This window comes from Notamacropus eugenii, chromosome 5 (genome assembly GCF_028372415.1).
Source record: "Notamacropus eugenii isolate mMacEug1 chromosome 5, mMacEug1.pri_v2, whole genome shotgun sequence".
NCBI lineage: Eukaryota > Metazoa > Chordata > Mammalia > Diprotodontia > Macropodidae > Notamacropus > Notamacropus eugenii.
In genome coordinates, this window is record NC_092876.1 from 379,472,582 (window position 1) to 379,493,428 (window position 20,847).

The 20,847-nt window shown below is 37.3% G+C and overlaps 1 long non-coding RNA gene across 1 annotated transcript; it reads left to right on the top strand.

Annotated features, from left to right (window-relative positions):
- Window positions 1-696: 696 nt before the first annotated feature.
- LOC140506801 (uncharacterized) lies at window positions 697-20,337 on the top strand. Its single transcript, XR_011968095.1, has 3 exons — window positions 697-777; window positions 6,777-6,852; window positions 19,976-20,337. It is a non-coding gene; the product is annotated as an uncharacterized lncRNA (long non-coding RNA).
- Window positions 20,338-20,847: the final 510 nt, after the last annotated feature.

Here is a 20,847-nt window from a genome sequence, read left to right on the forward strand (position 1 = left end):
TGATTATTGTCAGTGATGCAGATGAGAACGAATTATACTTTATAATACACAAGCAGACCAGTAATTCAACTAACTGACAAATGGAAACAGATGGTACATCTGTCAAAAGTGTATTCATCAAAGCAATGTATGTCTCCATTCATATTGAATTCACTTTTATCCTATTTGATAGATGATGCTTTAATAACTTTGATTCAGAAAGTCTGTAGCATCAAAAAAGGTTTTTTTTGTTTTTTTTTTTAAGTAAACTGCAAATAAAGCCATAGTGTGAACGGGAGGTAGCCTGATGTAGTGAAATTTTTTGAAAATCTAGTTTATTTTATTCTGAACTTAAGAAATAAAACTTAAGAAATAATATAGTATAATAGAAAAAAAGATTTTGCATGAAAAGTGCAAATCTATTATGTACAAATTGCTATTTCCCCTTAAATATATAATAAAGTTATCATTTAACTTTTTTTCATCCCCACCTTTTCCTCTCCCCCCACCCTAGAGATGGCTATCATTAGACACAAATATATATGTGTGTGTGTGTGTTTGTGTATGTGTGTGTGTGTACAAACACAAAAGTATATAGGTACGTATGTACCTATGTATGTATATAAAACCATTCTACACTTCTATTTATCAGTTTGTTCTCTGGATATAGATAGTATCTTCCTTCACATGTCCTTGTTCAATCTCTACTATATCATGTTTCTTAGAAAAACTAGCTCTGGAATGAAAGGACCTGGGTTTGAATCCAACTTCTGATGTCTACCACCTATGTAGTTTGAGGTAAGTCAAGCTCTTTGCACCTAGGTCTCTTTATCTGTCAAATAAAGGAATGAGTTAGAAGGCCTCTGAGGTGCCTTCCATATCTGTGATCCTAATAAAAGTGGCAGGATAGGATGAGGAGACAGTGAGCAATATATTTTGGTGAAAAGCATTACTGAGGTGGTGGATGGAACTTAACGAGGAAGCAGATCTCCATGAAATCAATGGAAGAAATTCTAATTAAAGAACCAGAATGAAGCAGCCTCCTTTAAGTGGTAATGGGTTCCCAATTACTGGAGACCTTCAAGTGATGTCTGGATAGTGAATTATCTTGGATATTGCAGATACAGGTTTCAAATATAAATTAGGCTAAATGACCTCTGAGGTAATTCCATTACTTTATGGTTCTAATTTTTTTACCCCATTAGAACTTCTCCAAGTAAATCTCCTCCTTGTTCTTCCTTTTCTCCTTCCTCTTCTTCTCCTCTTCCTCCTCCTCCTCCTCCTTCTTCTCCTCCTTTTTCTTCTTCTTCCTCCTCCTCATCTGTCCTGTCTCTCTGTCTCTCTTTCCCTCAAGCCCATCTTTTTCTTCTTCCCCCATTCCCATCTCTTTCTCCCTATCTCTTTCCCTGTCTCTTCGTGCCTTTTCACTTGTTCACTTCTTTCTTCCCATCTGTTTCTCTGTCTCTCCACTGGTTTGTCTTCTACTTCTCTCTGTGTCTTTCTGTGGGTGTCTCTCTGCTCCTGTCCCTGTCTGTCCCTCTCCCCTTCCCTTTCCTGTTCTCTCCAGTGTGCCACAATGAAACATTGAATCAAATATAAATCATGAGAACTGGTATTCCCCTATTACTTCCTTTTCGTCCTTCCTTATCTGTCCTTCACGTACCACTCAAGGCACCAGGTACCTATCATCTGTCACCTTCTGGCTGCCTTGGGACCCTTCTCTTTACCTCCAATTCTTCAATCAGTATCTTTTGTTCCCCCCCCCCCCTTATTTCTCATTAAAACTTTCCTGTGGCATGATCTACTCCATTTAGGAATGTTCTCTGTCAGTCATGGATTTGTCTTTTCACTCCTAGAATAGTGATTCATACAAAATAAGCTCCCTGAGGGAGCAACTAGGTAGTGCAATGGACAGAGTGCCAGACTTGGAGTCAGGGAGGTTAATCCTCAGACACTTAATATCTTTGTGACCTTCAGCAAGTCACTTACCCCTGTTTGCCTCAGTTCCTCATCTATAACATGAGCTAGAGAAGGAAATAGTAAACCACTCTAGTATCTTTGCCAAGAAAGCCCCAGATGGATTTATGAAGAGTCAGATACGACTAAAATGATTGAACAACAATAAGGCTTCTTGAGAATAGAATTATATAATTATTTGCACATGTGTCCTGGTACCTAGCACAGTGCCTGCTACATAGCTCAAGGTGAATAAATTCTTGCTTACTAAGTTATTGACTGACTCATCAAGTCTAAAGTATTTATGAATAATCGTAATAGAGCTATCCTCCTAGATAATATATTTGTGATTTAATGGAGTCTTATAATGCCTTATAGGAGTGGTGAAGGAATAATGAAAACTTCAGGCTGGATGATAGATTGAGAGAAGAGATATTTGATGGAATAGGCATCTTAATCTAAGATGGAAGGGGAAAATGTAAAGGGAAAAATTTATTCTTGCTACTGTGTCTCCATTTACACTAAATCCTTTGTTCATAAACTCAGAGTACCTGACCAAAATGTCAAAAAAGGCATAATTGAGTAACCTTATTCTAGTACTTTTTCATAGATATAATGGAAAAGGGTTGGTAGTTTTCAGAAATGGCACTCTCCAGGAATTCATTAAGACATTATCACCTCTTCTGTCTCTTAGTTGTGATGTTAAGGTCTTAGCCATGAACTCAGTTTGACATTTTTGTAATTTGATATGCTTCCCAGGTTCAAGTGCTAACATCATAATTTTTCCAGAATCCCCCAAACTTGTTTAATGTGTGGCCAAGCTGGTTATATTTCTATCAGAACCTTCTCTTCCCCCTCCCCCAACTATATAAAGAGATTTGAAGGGAAAATACTTCTAACTTTCCTCCTCTGTTTATCTGTCTTTTATAGGACTCTTCCCTAGTTTCTTATCTAATACTTTATGTATCCCTAACCTCCCTTTTTCCATTCAGTGGGAATGACACATTATCAATTTCACCTGAAAAAAAAAGAATATCACCACCTTCACTCAATACCCAGTCTCAAACATCCTTGACATTTTTCTTTCTAATGAACATAAATCATTAGTTTTTTATATAACCTCCATCTGACTTAAAATTAAGACTCTCAAAGAGGAGACAAAGACTAGTTACAACAAGGAACAAAGGAATATATTCATAAGATCATAGTTTTACAGAGGGAGGGGATCTTTAAGAAACTATTTAGTTCAATCCTTTCATTTTACAGATGAGAAAGCTGAGCAGCCTAGGGGATTGAGTGATTTGGATGACAGGTAGTCAGTATCTTTGCCAAGAGAATGGGGTCTCCAGTCCATGGAGAGTTTGACAGAACTGAACAACAATAAAAGTCAGTGGCAGAGGTGAAATTCAAACTCCAGACATCTGACACTAAATCTACCGCTTTTTCATTAGTGCTCTATTACCACTTATCCTTTATTCCTATCCTTTAAGAGTAATGGCATCAAATTCAAACAGAAATGGGTTCCTGTGGGCTGCATTTTTGTTGTTCAGTCATTTCAGTTGTGTCTTATTCTTGGTTACACCATTTGGAGTTTTCTTGGCAGATACTAGAGTGGTTTGACGTTCCCTTTTCCAGCTCATTTTACAGATGAGGAAACTTAGGCAAACAGGGTTAAATGACTTACCCAGGATCACACAATTAGTAAGTATCTGAGGCCAGATTTGAATTCAGGAAGATGAGTCTTCCTGACCCCAGGCCCAGTGCTCTATCCCACTGTGCCTCCTAGCTGCCTTCGTGAGCTACATACTGACTTAGAAAACCACAAATTAACATTATCAATGTTGTACTGTATTTTCCTTTATTTTGTTAAATATTTCCCCACTAAATTTTCATCTGGTTAGGCCCCACCTTAATCTGGTTTTTGGTGGCTACAAGTTTGAGACCTCTGCTTTAGAGTGATAAGATGCCTTGTATGGAGAAAATGCCTTATTATTTATTAATATTGTTTGAACCTAGTTTCATGTGGTGAAATACTGTTTATATATAGTACATACTGATCCCAGAAACCCTCCGAGGAACTAGAAATTACTGAAAGGAATGGTTAGGACCTCAACCAAACAATAGCTTGTGTTTTGGCTTCACCCAAAAATTGAATACTTACTTATAATACTTACTTACAACTTACTTTACAAAATTGAATACTTACTCATTTATTGAATACTTACTTACAAAAATATATATACATACACATACATATAATGGATATGTATATATACAAACACATAATGTATATTTATACATTATGTGTATATTATATATATACACATATATATATATATACACATACGTATCTATATACATATACATATGTATACATATATACCAGAGATGGGGAACCTGTGGTCTCAAGGCCACATGTGACCCTCTAGGTCTTCAAGTGTGGCCCTTTGACTGAATCTAAACTTCACAGAACAAATTCTTTGGGATATACATGTATATATATGTATACAGTATTATATATGATATATATGATACTAAGAATTATATACATACTTTATATAGATATAATTTCAAGGTTGTGTATCTATTTATACACACACAAACACACACACACACACACACACACATACACACGCACACACTGCAACAGATTTAGTGCTAGGTCTAGAGTCAGGAAGACTCCCCTTCCTGAGTTCAAATCTGACTTCAGAAACTTACTAATTTCGTAACTCTGGAAAGTAATTTAACTCTTTGCCCCAGTTTCCTCATCTGTAAAATGAGCTGGAAAAGAAAATGGCAAACTGCTCCAGTACCTCTGCCAAGAAAACCCCAAATGGGGTCACAAAGAGCTGGACACAATTGAAAAACAACTGAAACACACACGCGTGCACATGCATGCACATGTACACACATGTATATGTATGTATGTATGTAGATGTATAACAACCTAGGGAAACTGCTTATTCCCTGTACTCTAGTTTGAACTCTATATAATATAAAACTTACAGAAATTTGGAGGGACAGGAGAAGCCATACCTTTATCTGGCTCTCCCCTCTGTCAAGCCAACTTCATAAAATTCTTTCTAAAAATATTTTTAGGTTTTAGGGTTTTTTCTTGACCAGCACTTGGGGATGAAAAAAAAAGATCTTTATTGTGATCTGCTTCTATTTTCCTTTTTTTTCTCTTTTGGTAATTTTTCCCCCTTTTGGAAGAAACCTATCTCTAAGATATTTACCAGAATTACTTAGGAGGCTAAAAGTAAACAGCGGCTTACATGAAATATCTTATTTCATGCAATAGAGCTATACTTATCTACTGTATTTTCACAATTTTAAAATGTTCTTTCCTGTGAAATTCAGATGATTGACAGATTTTTAAAATACATTTCTTAGTAGTGGCTTGTTTTGTGGCAGAGATGAGCAGGAAGAGGATGGATCTCCGATTCCGCAGATGTGTGAATTTTCTGTGTGAACTCCTGGTGTGGCAATTCCCTTCTCTAAAGCAAATCAGTAACAAATCACCTTTAATTTTGTTTCCTGGAAATTAAGTGACTTATACAGCTGGCCACTTTCAGAGCCAAGACTTGAAGCTAGATCTTCCAAACTCTAAGAGCAGTCACTACTCTAAATATGGAATATTTAGGAAGAACTAAATTCAAAAACAACCTCAAACACTTGCTAGCTGCATGACCATGGTCAAATCATTTCACCTCTGTCTGCTTCATCTGTAAAATGCATGTAATAATAGCACTTACCTCTAAGGAGTATTGTCAGTATAAAATGAAATAGCATCTGTAAAGTGCTGTATAAATACTACCTATTATTATTAGCTAGTTATTTTGTCCAGCTGCTTGTATTATTATAATTTACTGATTGAAATAAATGACTAATTCTTCCCTAACCCCCCCCCCAAATCTACTTGGAAATTTCTTAGGTAAGGCAATATATCATGGTGGAAAGAGCACTGAACTTGCAGGATAACTTTGTTTGAACTCTGACTCCAATACTTGCTAACTTTTTGATCATTTTCCCTGAGATTCAGATTCATTTGCTATAAAATGAAAAAAATTATTTGCATTACCTACCTTATAGAGCTGTTATGAGAAAAGTGCTATGTAAACCTAAAAGCCTATATAAATGTGTGCTTTTGGAATCAATGGTTTCAGAAAAGTGTGACCAGGAGAAATAAGATCTCTTTTAAACAGACATGTTGATGCTAGAATGAAGTACTGAGACCAGGACTTGTCATCATAAATCTCATTTAAGTATTGGATAGGCTATCAGTGCTGGAAGCCCCTGGCAAAAGACAAAGAAAGTACAATGACCACAACAATTATCAGTATAGAGGAACAAGCTTTCCTTCTCAATAAACCTGACAAAGTGATTTGCAAAGATGAGTGCAATAAGGTGGTGGGGAGGTAGTGGGGGGAGGGGGTGTGTGGAGTGAGGGAGTGTTGCCCCAGGCTGGGAAATGTAGAGAAGCATTTTCCAGGCATTTGTGGGATATTAGATAGTAGTTGTTCACTGCCTGCCACTTTCCTTCTAACCCATAAATAAATCCCCAATTGGCCCACCCTATTCCCTTTCCAGAACTTCCTTTTCCTTCCATTCTTGTACCTGGACCAACTTCTCTCCTTTTTAGAGTGTGTGTGTGTATGTGTGTGTGTGTGTGTGTGTGTGTGTGTGTGTGTGTGTGTGTATGTGTGTATTCCAGGACAGGAATTGGGCATTAGCCTCCTCACTTAGCATCTCAGTGCCTAATATATAATTAGTCCTGCTATATATGCTTGTTGACATGACAACAAATTTTTGTTGACTAATTGACCACCTCTTTTCCTCAGATCCCATGGGATGGACCAACTGTCTTCCAAGTCTCTTTCAACTCTGAAATTCTATCCACTAAGCAGAGATATGCTGGTAAGTGATTAACAACCAGTTCTCAAAAAAAAAAGGGAGGGCAGGATACTTTTAAATTTAATTTAATTATTAACATTTTCTCCCTCTCTTTAAGCTTTAAGTCTTGACAGTCAACAAAACAATAAATCAAGCCCTGATTCATAGGAATTTGTGTGCATGTGTCTGTTTGTGGATTTTCGGGGTTTTTTTTTGTTTTTTTGTTTTTTTGTTTTTGCCAGATTCTGAGGTATAAATCCTCACATTGAAAATTTAATGATTGGCGCTCTCCATCTAGTACTAGCTGATTCTAGTTGGCACCGTTGCCTCAGTCACGAATAGTTAACTAACATTCTCCTCCTCAATAGCCTCTCTTCGTTATCTGTATTATTTTCACACGACGAATTACAAAGTTTATTTGCCAGGGCATTTTTGACTGGTCCCAAGTGGAGAAGCTTGCCCTAAGTTGTTGCCTCAGGCATTGAAATTCCTAATAACAGCACCTGCAGCAACCAGTCCAAGCAGATGCAAACACAGTGAAACCTGGACTTCTTTACTGTTTGCTTTTTTAGTTCCTTAGCAGAAATGTTGAGTAAGCCAGTAAACCATCTTTATTCAAAAACATAAGAAACCTGAGAGACACCAAATCACATAGTAGGACAGTTCAGATGTCTTCTAAAATGTGATTAAAAAGGACAAATAACATTAACATAACACTGGAGTTTGCAAAGTATTCCATATATGTCATCTCCATGTACGATCCTCCCAATAACCCTTTGGGGTAGCTGCTTACTTTACATATGAAGAAACTGAGACTCACAAATTAAGTGATTTGTCCAGGGTTGCACAACTAATTAGGATCTAAGGCAGGATTCGAATTTATGTCTTCGTACAGTGATCTTGCACTGAATATACCACCCCACAAAAACTGTTAATTAGCCAACATTTTTATAAACTTTAGAGTGATTTTTCATATGTATACATACAAATATGTATACATACACACATATATTTGTGTCTAATGGTAATCATCTTTGGGGGGGAGGGAAAAAAGAAAAAAGAAGAATTTACATGATAACATTATGATATATTTAAAAGGAGTGGCAAGTTGTACATAATAGATTTACAGTTTCATGTGCAAGAATCTTTTTTATTATACTGTCATGGAAATGCTTGTTTTATTCCATAAATTAAAATTTATATTAAAAAACAAAGTTCTTAAGGTTTGCAAAGCACTTTACATACACTTTTGATGATGATATTAAACCCTTGAGCCAATCAAAACACTAATAATTATTGTTGCCACTAGAAACAGTGATCACCACACAGAAGGAGAGGCATGTCCTTGTGTCAATGAGACAGTACTGCTTTTCAATTAACCTGGGATCTTCTCCTAGATTTACCACTAACTTCCAGGGGTGGGAAGGGTCTCTTGCCCAACTCTGTAGCCCAGTTTTCTCATCTGTGAGATGAGAGAGTTTAATGAGACAATATTGAAAGGGTCTTTAATGTATACATACATATATGTATACATACACACACACATATATACACACACAAAATACATGTATACACAAACCTTATTGATTGTTTGGCTCATCATTTATGTTATCATTAATAAAAGGAGCTCCCAGTGAGGAAATTCCCTCTCCCAATGTAGATTGACATCTGCTATGAAACTTAGGGGCAGCTAGGTTTTGCATTGGATACAGTGCCAGACCTGGAGTCAGGAAGAGTTATTTATATTCCTGAGTTCCAGACACTGACTAGCTGTGTGACCCTGGTTAAGTCACTTTACCCTGTTTGCCTCAGTTTCCTCATCTATAAAATGAGCTGGAGAAGGAAATGGCAAACCATTCCAGTATCTCTGCCAAAAATCCCAAATGGGGTCATGAAGAGTCATGCATGGCTGAAAAATGACTAAGTAAGATGAAACATAATCTCAGAAAGTTTCTTTGAAGGATGAAAAGATTAAAGGGCTCTGAAGATTTATTTATTGGGTAGAAGTGAACAGGTTAATGTCTACTAATAACCACAAATGTTCAAGAAATGAAACCACCTCTTCTCCATCTTCTCTCAGTGTCTCTCTCTCTCTCTAAGTTCCCCATCATGAGACTTGCTAAATGGAAAATATGAACATTTTTTCCCATTTCTGCAGGAAGTTTTCCCAACATCCAAGGTCAAGAGTGAAGGATTGAAATATTCTTTATGATTCATAAGTTTAAAAATTTTATGTTTCACTCTAAGTTCATCAAAGTTAAAATAAATCCTAGACTTCTCACTCAACAATAAAAATATACTTTTCAGGAGGTATATTGAATTGGGTAAGGAGGCAAGGTATGCTGTGATATTTATAATAATGATTGCCTTTCTCAAAGTAGATGCTTTAGCTTTATTTAATTCAGTGGAGAGAACACTAGTCTTGGATTAGGATTCAGAAGATTTTCATTCAATCCCTAGCCCTGCCACTTTAATTCAACACTGCACCTGTGTGTTGTCAGCTATGTGTCAGTCACTGTAACAGGAAGTGAGCATAGGAAGGTAAAAAGAAGACAATCTCAACTTTAAATTCCACTGGGGAAAAACAAGATATACACAGGACATTCAATACAAAATACATACAAAGTTATTACCAAAAGGAGGGTGTGTGTCTAATATGAATGGAAGTTTGTTATTACAATTATACTTATAATATACTTACAATATATTTATTATATCATATTTATTTATTATAATACTCATTATATATTTATTTACCATATATTTATTATATATTTTATATAAATATATACTGTAATATATTTATGTATAATAATTATAACAATTTGTTAATACTAGAATGGGAGTTCCAGCAGACAAAATGAGTAGAGAGGGATAGGGTTATGGAAAAGAAGGAGCTGACCATGATGAGTCTGAGGGAACAGGGAATGATAGGGAAGGGAATTTTAAGCCTAGACACTGTATGTATGACTCAGAATCATAGGATTCTGACTGGAGTCATTGACAGTAAATTTCACCTTACTAGTTGTAAATCTGTAGTCAAAACTCTGCTGGGTCTCAGATTTCTCATCTAGGAAATAATTCCATTTAATTAATTTTTTGTTGTTTAGTCGTGTCCAACTCTACATGACCCCATGGCCTTTGGTTCATGGCATTTTCTTGGCAGAGATACTGGAGTGGTTTGCCATTTCCTTCTCCAGTGTGTCCCAATTTTACAGATGAGGAACTGAGGCAAATAGGTATTAAATGACTTGCCCAGGGTCATAAAGCTAGTAAGCATCTAAGATTTGAACGCTGATCTTCCTGGTTCTAGGATGGTTCTCTATACATTGTGCCACCTCACTGCCCCTATAAAATAACAGCTAACATAATAAGAACCGGCTCTTTAAGGTTTGCAAAGTAATCCTCATAACAATGCTGTGAGGCAGGAGTCATTATTGTTCCCAGGTTATAGATGAGGATAAGGAGTTTGAGAGAAGTTAAATGCCTTGTCCAGAGTTACATAGCCAGTAAGTGTTGAAGTTAGATTTGAACTCAGGGGGTCTTCCTGAATCCAGGCTTGACTTTCTGCCCACTGCACCACTTATAGCTGCCTTGTTGTTTCCCTCAGGATTATGAAATCATCAAGGATAGGCACCATATAGAATAGCAATCACTCAGATTTTGAGAGGAGAGTGTGGTTAAGTGGTTTGCGTAGTCATGATAAACTTTGGCACCCATGCCATCCTGCACTAAATGTGGTCTTTGATTCATTAGGCTACAAAAAATATTGGGGCAAGAACTGAGTTGATAATTATGCCCATTTGATTCTGCATTCTCATTTTTGCCAGCAATGAATCTAATTGTTGTTAAATTGGTAACAAAGATTACCATGGTTGAGTTATTCTGTTGGGTTTCTTTGGTTCATTTTTTACCTAAGCCAGGAAGGATTTTATGATTTGGAAAACTGGTCACACCAGTTAAATAGCTCAATTACACTTAACAGAAAACAAACATTTAGTTATTCCTGTCAATAATATCAGGCACTTTTCACTACAAACCAGTATCCTTGAAGTATGCAGGGATGCTTTGTCATTGGAAGGGCTCTATTTAGATCTATAATCTTGGGAAAGTCACTCCACCTGTGCAGAGGTGTGCAGTCCCCTCATCTTTAAAATGATAGAGCTGAATTAGGTTATCTCTAAGGCACCTTGCAGGTCTGAAATGGTGTCATATCCTATTGTATTTACAATATGATGGTCTTTTAACAACAACCACTGCCCCACAGAAAATAAGAAATATATATTATACCATTTCAGAAATTTTTCTACTCTTGATTCAATTTTTAATAGAATTAATATTTTTCTTGGAGAATTTTTCAGAATGGGATACCTACCTCTCTATGACTTAAAGACGAATTTTAGGGAGTGCCCTGCAGCACACAGAAGCTATGTGGCCAGGCTCACACAGCTAATAAATGTCAAAAATGGGATCTGAACCCAAATCTTTCTGATTTCAGATCCAGTACTCTGTCAGCGGTGGGGAACCTGCAACCTGGAGGTCACATGTGGCCTTCTAGGTCCTCAAGTGGGGTCCTATAGATTCAGGAAAAGGGCTGAAATTGAGGACCTAAAGGGTTGCATGTGGCCTCCAGGCTGCAGGTTCCCCACCTCTGTAACATGCCAAACACACTGTTTCTTCGTTTTAATTCTTTAAAAATTTCAATTAAGGCCTTACTTCATTGATAAGAAAGATTACTCATTACATGAAGTTTCAAGTTCTTTCATTTTCTCTATCTTCACTACAGACAGTCTACAAAACCCTCTCCAAAAGTTCCAACAAGTGAGAAAGGAAAGGTCCAAAATGTAGGTCCAGAAGCAGTTACACTCACTCTTGCCCTTCAAAATTAGAAATTAAGAAACAGCACTTCAGGGACAAGAATTCAACTACACTGAAAACCTTTCAGGCCACAACTGGAGGTGCAATGGATGTCCACACATTAATTTTACAGAATGGACTTCTGCACCCCACATCTAAATGTCACTAAAATCAATGGCTGCAGAAAAGAGAAATCAATTACTGAAGACATACATTGATCCCTGAACTCCCATATTTCAGTTTTAATTTCCTACACTACTCTGTGCATATATGGCTCTCTGATAGTCTTAATGTAGATATTAATTAACAGATATTAATCAGATAAAAGAGGACAACTCCCTTAAGGTAACATTGAGGAGCAAAGGAATTTTAAAAAGAATTCATGGGCAAATAAATGGACATCTTTAAAATGACTCACTTCAAAAAACTACTTCAAAAAAAAACTAACTTGAAAATGCATAAAAAGTCAACATGGCTTGAGTCAGATAAACACTAAGTTGAAGGAGGTCCTTTAATAAATATTTCATTTATTCAATATATAATGGAGGTATGAAATGTGAGCATGACAACATAGCAGATACAACTCATTTCTATCCCATGTTGAAATAACAAAGCAAAAGCAAACATTTTCTGCTAACTACTCGCGTATTAACTTCAGGATTTTCTAATTGCTCCAAATCAATTCAACTAAAGTTTTTGAAAAGATCAAATTGTGGTCAGTGATCCTCAATTCCTAAATATACTTTATTATTATAAACTTAGAACATGGTAAAAAAAAGCATCATTATCCTTAAAAAGTCAGTACTTTTAAATATTTATAGTATTATCAAACAATATCTGAAAAAAATATCTATTTACTCACTGAATCACTGTAAAGATTTCCAGAGGATTATCATGACCGTCCATTGTACTTAAAGAATGGTTATTACTGTTCCTTGAATTTGCCAGTCTTCTTGTGACCTTCTGAGAGTCCTTGCTGGATTTTGTGTTTTTATTGGCACAAGATGATGGTCATTAGGTGGTCACTGCAGCAATTTGAAGTTTAAGAGAGACTTCCATCACTCAGTGGGAAAAGCAAACTGCTTTCCCAATTCATGGAAAAATACATCAGCCTACCAAATGCTGGGGTAACAGGCAAAAACAAATCAATGCGCAATGCCCCTACGGGACACACGCTCTAATGACTTTCATGCTATTTAAAGCAACTTAAGCTTGGACCATGATTTGAGATCAAGTTAAACCCACTTGATTACAAAACAAACTAGCTAGGAGAGTTCTGTAAATAGCATTTAGCAGTAACTTCGATGTGACAAAATTGATTTTTCCCATTACTCCCCCCCAAAAAAAGAAAAAAAAGCCTTGCTCTGTGACTTGGCACCAAAAATGGATATACCCATTGAAAAATCTTCCATCATATTGGAAGTCATTTTGAGCAAAGACAATGATTAGGCTTTAACTTCTGGGGAGACTGTATATGTAAAAATGTTTGATTCTCTACAAGGAATTTTATTTATAGCAAGAGTTCTTAATTTGTGTTTGTGTGTGTGTGTGCGTGTGTGTGCGTGTGTGTGTGTGTGTGTGATGTATCCCTTGGTAGTTTGTTGAAATCTATGGACCATTTCTCAGAATAATATTTTTAAATGAATAATCTGAAATACATAGAATATAAGGGAAATCAATTATACTAATACAGTCTCTAGACAGGAAGGCTATGATTACCTATGATTTAGCAGTGACTCTAATACCTAGAGTGATATCAAAGTAGTAAAGAGTATTTCAAGCTATCTGTAAATACTATAATGGGATATGAACATATAATTAATAACTGATGCTAAATTTCAGTTAGAGATTAGTGAAAGTAAAGATCTATTTTTTTTCCCTCATGAAACTAAACTACAAAGATCTTCCTGAAATCTATGCTTGGACTACAGGTTGAAACCCCCTGATTTACAGCAATAGCCCCTATGCCTTGTGGTTATCAGTTCTCTGCAGCGAAAGCTGTGTTATTTGTTTTCCACTTAATCTATTTTACTTTTTATAGAACACTGAAAGCTCAGTGAAGATAGCAAAGTAGAAATCCAACTAAGACATAATGCTTTTATCAGTTCTACCCACATTCAGAGTATGCTTACAATTGTACCAACTGGATTCCCGGCAAAGGATTCAATCAGTTAGCCAAACTGTAAACTCTCTCAAAACAATACCTTTGTACTGTTTGATGAGATTGTTCAATCCTGCTCTTGAAATGGCTAAATCATAAGCCTGATCTCAGGCCAAATAGTTCATCCCAATGAAGGAATGAGATAACTAGTAGGAAATGGGCCAGCTGCCTGCCATACTCATCACTGTGAAAGTTAGCACTGAGGAAGCTAGGAATTGAACCTGTGGCCAGAAGTAAGCCAAGATTTGTGTACCTACAAATGAAGGAGAATCTCACTTTCAGCAATTTTCCAGACTGAGATCCAGAATTGAGGGGAGGGAAAGATGAACTGAGAGATGGAAATAAAGGGCAAGCAGTGGAATCCCACTGGGCAACTTTTAGGTCTTCTGAATACATAAAGTATGAAGCAATTAAGATTTTAAGTACAATGGAATTGAAATGCAATTAGGAATATCTACTTTGTGTAGAGAGAGCAAAAAAGAGAGAGTTAGTGTGGGAAAGTAAGAAGAAAGTACAAATTTGAGCTACCTCATGGCTGACCTAAGTGTCAACTTACAGAAGCAATCTTTGATTTTGGTCCACATCTGTGATTTTATTGGTATGAGGAGCTCCTGGTAAGAAAATTACCTCTGCCAATGCATATAAGCAACGTTTTTCCAATTTATAATTTAAAGAGTTCCTTAGGCTCATGGAGAGATGGAAAGATTAGTCCAGGGATACAGCAGCAGTGTGCGTCAAAGACAGGATTTAAACCCTGGTCTTCTTGATTCAGCATCCAGCTCCATGCATCCTGTGTCATGCTGTCTCAGGCTAGAACAATTTCATTGTTGTTACTCTTTGATCATGTCAGTCACGTCTGACTCTTGGTGATCCCATTTAGTATTTTCTTGGCAGAGATACTGGAGTGGTTTGCCATTTCCTTCTCCAGCTCATTTTATAGATGAGGAAACTGAAGCAAACAGGGTTAAGTGACTTGCCCAGGGTCACACAGCTAGTAAATGTTTGAGGTCAAATTTTAACTCAGGAAGACGAGTCTTGCTGACTCCAGGTCCAGCACTCTTATCCACTGTGTCACCATGTTGTCCAAAAGAAATTTGTTACTGTCCAGTCATTTCAGTCATGTCCAACTCTCCATAACCCCATTTCAGGGTTTTCTTGGCAAAGATACTGAAGCAGCTTACTATTTCCTTCTCCAGCTCATTTACAGATGAGGAAACTGAGGCAAACAAGGCAAAGTGACTTGCACAAGGTCACATAGCTATTAAGTGTCTGAGGCCAGATTTCAACTCAGGAAGATGAGTCTTCCTGACTTCAGACCTGGCATTCTGTCCAGTACACTACCTAGCTGTCTAGCTAGAACAAAATCCAAAGCAAATATGGAGGCCTCACAACTTGCCATTCTTTTTTTGGTGGGGGGGAGAGGAATCAATAACCACAGATCTCTTTGTCCATGTCAGTAACTGTACTGCTGGATTCTGGGGCCATGGTTGAAAATGGCAATGGAAAAAACCCAAAGATAAACAGCCCAGGGGCACACTTTGCTGATGATAGAAACAAGAGACTGGTAAATACAACACTGTCAGCATCAGCCCTTTGTGTGAGGTACAGATGATGACAAGCTATGTTAGCGCAGGCAAAAAAAAGCAGCCCAATTTGCTTCAGTTTGTGACAGGGGCTGGGCAGTCAAAACTCAGCCTCCTGAGGTCTGCAACTTTTAGGTTAACGTACTACTTTCTGTGGAAACTCAAATTAGAGGTCTTTGGGTTCTCTGTAAGAAGCTCCAGAAATAAAAATAAATAACAAAAATAAAAATCACCATGCTATGCCATTTGATCTTTTCAGCCTGTAGGTAATTATTACTGATACTATCATCCCTATAAAATGGAGATAATAATAGTACCTACCTCATAGGGTTGTGAGAATCAATAAAATATTATTTGTAAAGTTTTTAAAGCCTGGCATTTTTTTTTATTGTTACTCAGTCATTTTCAGCTGAGTCCAACTCTTTGTGATCCCATTTGGGGTTTTCTTGGCAAAGATTCTGGAGTGGTTTATCATTTCCTTTTCCAGCTCATTTTACAGATGAGGAAACTGAGGCAAACAGGGTGAAGTAATTTACCCAGGGTCATACAACTAGTAAGTGTCTGAGGCTGGACTTGAACTTGAAGTCTTCCTGACTCCAGGACTGTGTCACTTAGCTGCCCTCTGGCATACTTTTTAGACTCTTAATAATTTTTTTCCTTACTTTCCTTCTATGTACTTTCACAGAAATTATTCTAGTTCAGATCATCATCTCCTCTTGAACGAACTTCTCACTGTCAGCCATTCCCATTTAGTAGTTCAAAAATACCACGAAAGTTTATGAAGATGGTCCAGGGATTTGAGCTAAAAAGTAATTAATGGTACCTTAAGCATTAAATGGGATCTGCTAGGAGGTACAGTGGATAGATTGCCAGGACTAGAGTCAGAAGACATCTTCTTGAATCCAAATCTGGCCTCAGTCACTAGCTGTGTGACCCTGCATAAGTCACTTAACCCTGTCTACCTCAGTTTCCTCATCTATAAAATGAGCTGGAGAAGGAAATAACAAACCACTGCAGTGTCTTTGCCAGGAAAATCCCACATGGGGTCATGTAGAGATGTACAGAACTGAAAATGACTGAACAACAACAAATAAACAGTGAATAAATGCAGAATATTATGAATAATGTGTTATATTGTTCTAGGGGTTCATAACACATTTCCTCTTCCTGTGGAAAAGGAGGGTACAGAAGAAAAAACATGGGGAACCACTGGACCACTGTCATAGCCTCCTAATTGGTATCCCTGTCTCCTGCCCCTTCCATCTCCAATCCAACCAGTGTCTCCCATCTCTAATCCTCTCCTTACACAGCTGTCAACCTGATGTTCCTAAAAGATAGGCTTGGCAATGTCAGTTCCCTCTTAAAGAACTTTTCCCACAGCTCCTTCAAGAATTAAATATCCAATTCCTCGGCTTATCCCTTTCATAATATGATTCCTGCCTCCCTTTTCAGACTTGTTGAACATCACTCTTCCTTCATGGACTTTAATCAATCCTACTTCCCTGTTTCTCCCATACAGTATTCCATCTCCCAACTCTTTGCCTTTGTGCAGAGTATTACCGATGTCTGGAATACTCTCCTTCAGCATTCCAAATTCCTAGAATGCCTGTGCAGATTTCACCTCAAGTACATCCACTTTCTCCCTTTTTGTCCCTCCTATAACACACACACACACACACACACACACACACACACGTAGATGGTAGATAGATATGTCTCAAAAGTTTTAGTGCAGTTTGAGACCTTAATAACTTCAGAAGAAGAGGGAATAAAAACTTACAAAAACATCATCTGAAAGTTTAAGTATCTTTGTTTCTTTTATATATCATTAGTTTTGTAAATTGTGAATAATTTTTATTTTACTTTTTAAAAGATAGGGCATATTGCCAAACATTGGTGGATTGGTAGAAAAACTCCTCTTTCCTGGGGACTTGGTTATTTAATCTATGTCCATTAGATTTTTTTATGGATTCACATCAAAACTGTCATATACACATCAACCTGATTTCCTGGATTATTTTAAGGTTGGGGTAACAAAATCTGGGGGTTTTTTTGGTCACTAAGCAGCAACTGATGAAAACTTTTATCAAGTTCATTAATTGACTACAATGGTCTATAGCACAAAATGGTAGTTGTACTGAATTTTAAAAAGAAACATAAAAAATGTGCACAGGAGAGAACAAAAAAAACTTAGAAGGAAGCATAGAAAACCAGGGTAGCTTTGTAAATTATGTATAATACCTATTGAGTAGTTTTTTTTTTAAGTATGAAATGAAAATTCATAGTTTTATATTTTTATGTTGTTTTTTGCACATGAAAATGTTATTTTTTTTTTGTCTTTTTTGTATTTAAGTTGAAAATCTATAGTGGTATCTAGCACAAAATGGTAGTTCTGCTAAATTTTAATAAGAAACATAACAAAGAGAACAAAACTTAGAAGGAAGCACAGAAAATCAGGGTAGCTTTGAAGATGATTATATAGTATCTAATGAATAGATTTTTAAAAAGTAAACAGTGTGAAATGAAAATTCATGGTTTTATATATTTATGTTGTTCTGTGTACATGAAAATGTTATTGTTTTGTATTTAAGTTCAAAATCAATAAAAAGTTTTTAAAAAAAAGAAACCTATTAACTATCTTAATCTCATCAAATGCAAGGAGAGCCATACTGACTGCAGCAAGTTCTACTGGAGGCCATTGAACCCAGTCCTGGGGCTACTGAATGAAATTCTTTTGACCTACTGCATGCGCCATTTTGGCTTTGGTTATGTCCAGGGTATGAGTGATCATCTCTCTACTATCCTTTTTGTCACTCACAATGAGATCTATGATGTTTGGTGTTTCTGTGGTTTCCTGAACTTTGTGCATGAAAACTTCAAGGAATGTCAGGAAGCAATAAAGCTTCAGCCAGGAAAACTCCTGTTGTTTTTATGAGTCTTGGATCTTCCACTCTGTGATTTCCTGGACCCCCAGGACTCTCTGATTCTGTTTCCACTGGCTGCTCATCTGGTTCAAATGGGAGTTTCCATTCCCTAATGCCCTTTATCTGTGGGAGGAGTTGTGGAGAGGGGTTCCCTGGCACCAACTAGCATCTGCTGGTGGCCAGCATCATCCTCAACGTGGAGATGCCCTCAAGTTCTCTGATTTTGGCTTCAAAGAAATCCTCAAACACATTGATGAACTCACTCTGAACCTAAGTGTGGAAGATGTTCTGACCTATGTCCAAGAGCAGTACATGTAGCTCTGTGCATCTGGAGCTACCCCCAAACAAGTAAAAGATCCTGGACCCCAGCAAGCCCCTTATCATCAGTCTCACTTTTGCCCCTGTTACTCACCTCAACTCCTGAAGCTCTTGTTTCTGATGTACTTTGTCAACTTCCCAGCCTGACAGGAAACCTGGAAATCCTGCCTGAGGATTCAGGACCAGTCACCTGAGTCACCAGTCACTCTGACCTGGTCATTGCTAACTCTGCAATTCTCATCCTTCCCCCATACCCACTTTACCCATTCTTCCCTTCTGTCCATCACCAAAACTCTGCCCCTTCTCCTTGGACTCTGACCTAGAGCCAGGGAGCTGGTGGTCACATCTTCACCAGATGAGACTGGGGGCAGATTTTGCCCTCCTATACTGGAGTGTATCTTTCTTTCTGCCCATTAAACAGGGTCACTTTTGTGCCAAAAAATAAGATTATGAACTGATTGTATGGTCATTTCTACTTTTTCTTAGATCTCCAAGGATTATTTGCTAAGAGGTAAGAGAGAATGAGACGTTTAGGACATGCAAAAAAAGTTTCTATGTGTATTGCTTCAACCTCAAGGGGGGCTTAAATTTTTTTGAGGATATTGAACATACTTCCAAAAAATTAGGAAACATAACAAGAGCACATTAAATTACTTAAATGTATTCTCTTAATATTTTATTTTTCCTAGTTACATATAGAAACTATTTTTCACATTTTTAAAAAATTTTGAGTTCCAAATTTCTCCCTCCCCTGTCCCCTTATTGGGAAGGCAATAATGTAAACTTTCAGAGTAAACATTCTTAAAGACAGCTAGGTGGTCCAGTGGAGAAAGTGCTAAGTCTTGCATCAGGAGGACCTGAGTTTAAATCTGATCCCAGACACTTGCTAGCTGTGTGCCCCTAGGCAAGTCACTTAACTTCTGTTTGTTTCAGTTTCCTCCTCTGTAAAACAGGGGTAATACTAGCATCTATCTCCCAGAGTTGTTGTGAGAATTTAAAAAAATAATAATTTCAAAATACCTGATTATAATGGCCAGCTTGCTGTTTCTATAATACATATGTATATATTACAGAGGGAGCTCAGAAGCAGAGCTGAGGAGAACAGACTGTGAGCGAGCTTGGGGAACTTGTTTGTGGAAAGGCCTAACAGAAAGTATATTTGTGATGTCGAAGCCCTGTCTGTGGATCTGTGTTAATTTCTCAGATAGAAGCCCTGTCTGTTGATCTTTACGAGCGTATTGAGATGATGGCACTGGTAATGTGTATAAATATTGTTACAACCCTGTTAAATTCTGTTTCCCTAGAAACAGAAGCTGTGGGCAGGAACCCCTGGAGCTTGCTGTCATGTAGAAGCAGGAAGAGTCTGGAGTGGAACAGTACCCGTGAGTTGGGCCAAGCAGCAGGAGCAGAGAGTTGCCTGCCTGTGAACCCAAGCAAGAGCTGTAAGGCGCCTGTGGGGTTTGGAAGTCAGCCTCAAGTCAAGACGAGAGAGGACTTTCCTTGGACACTGTTTATTGATTAAGAAGATTGCTCTTACTGTGGCCTAGGGGAGGATGGTGGGATATTTTGAAAGAAAACTTTACTTGGACACTTGGTATTGATTAAGGATGTTATTATGAATGTTATGCTCTACTTTATTGAACAATGTTTAGTTTATTGCTAAATAAATAGAGAGTTCGTTATGCTATGCGATTAGATCCTTGAAATCATTCACAGCAGGAGTCCTCAGGTGTGCCGCCCTGACTGACTTTACACTGGCATATAGTAAGCATTATATAAACGCTAGTTATTATTATTAGCTATGTGACCTGGGTATATCACTAAACGTCTCCCTGCCTCAGCTTCCTCAACTATAAGATGGAGATAATAATAGCACCTACCTCACAAGGTTGTTCTGATGATCAAATGAAATTATATTTGTGAAGTCCTTGGCACCAACCCTGGAACATAGAGATCTTTAGTAAATGTTTATTTCCTTCCCTTCCTCTTCCCTTAAAGGTCAAAATATCTAATATGGCCAAGTAAGACAAATCCAGCTATCTCTATCTACCAGTCAAATACTCTTCCCTCTTCTGTGTCTTCTATTTTTATTCTAACTACACTGTAGGAATTAGTTCCCTCCACAGTAATTTCTAGATGAAATAGATTTAGAGTTTAATTAACTCATCACCTGCAG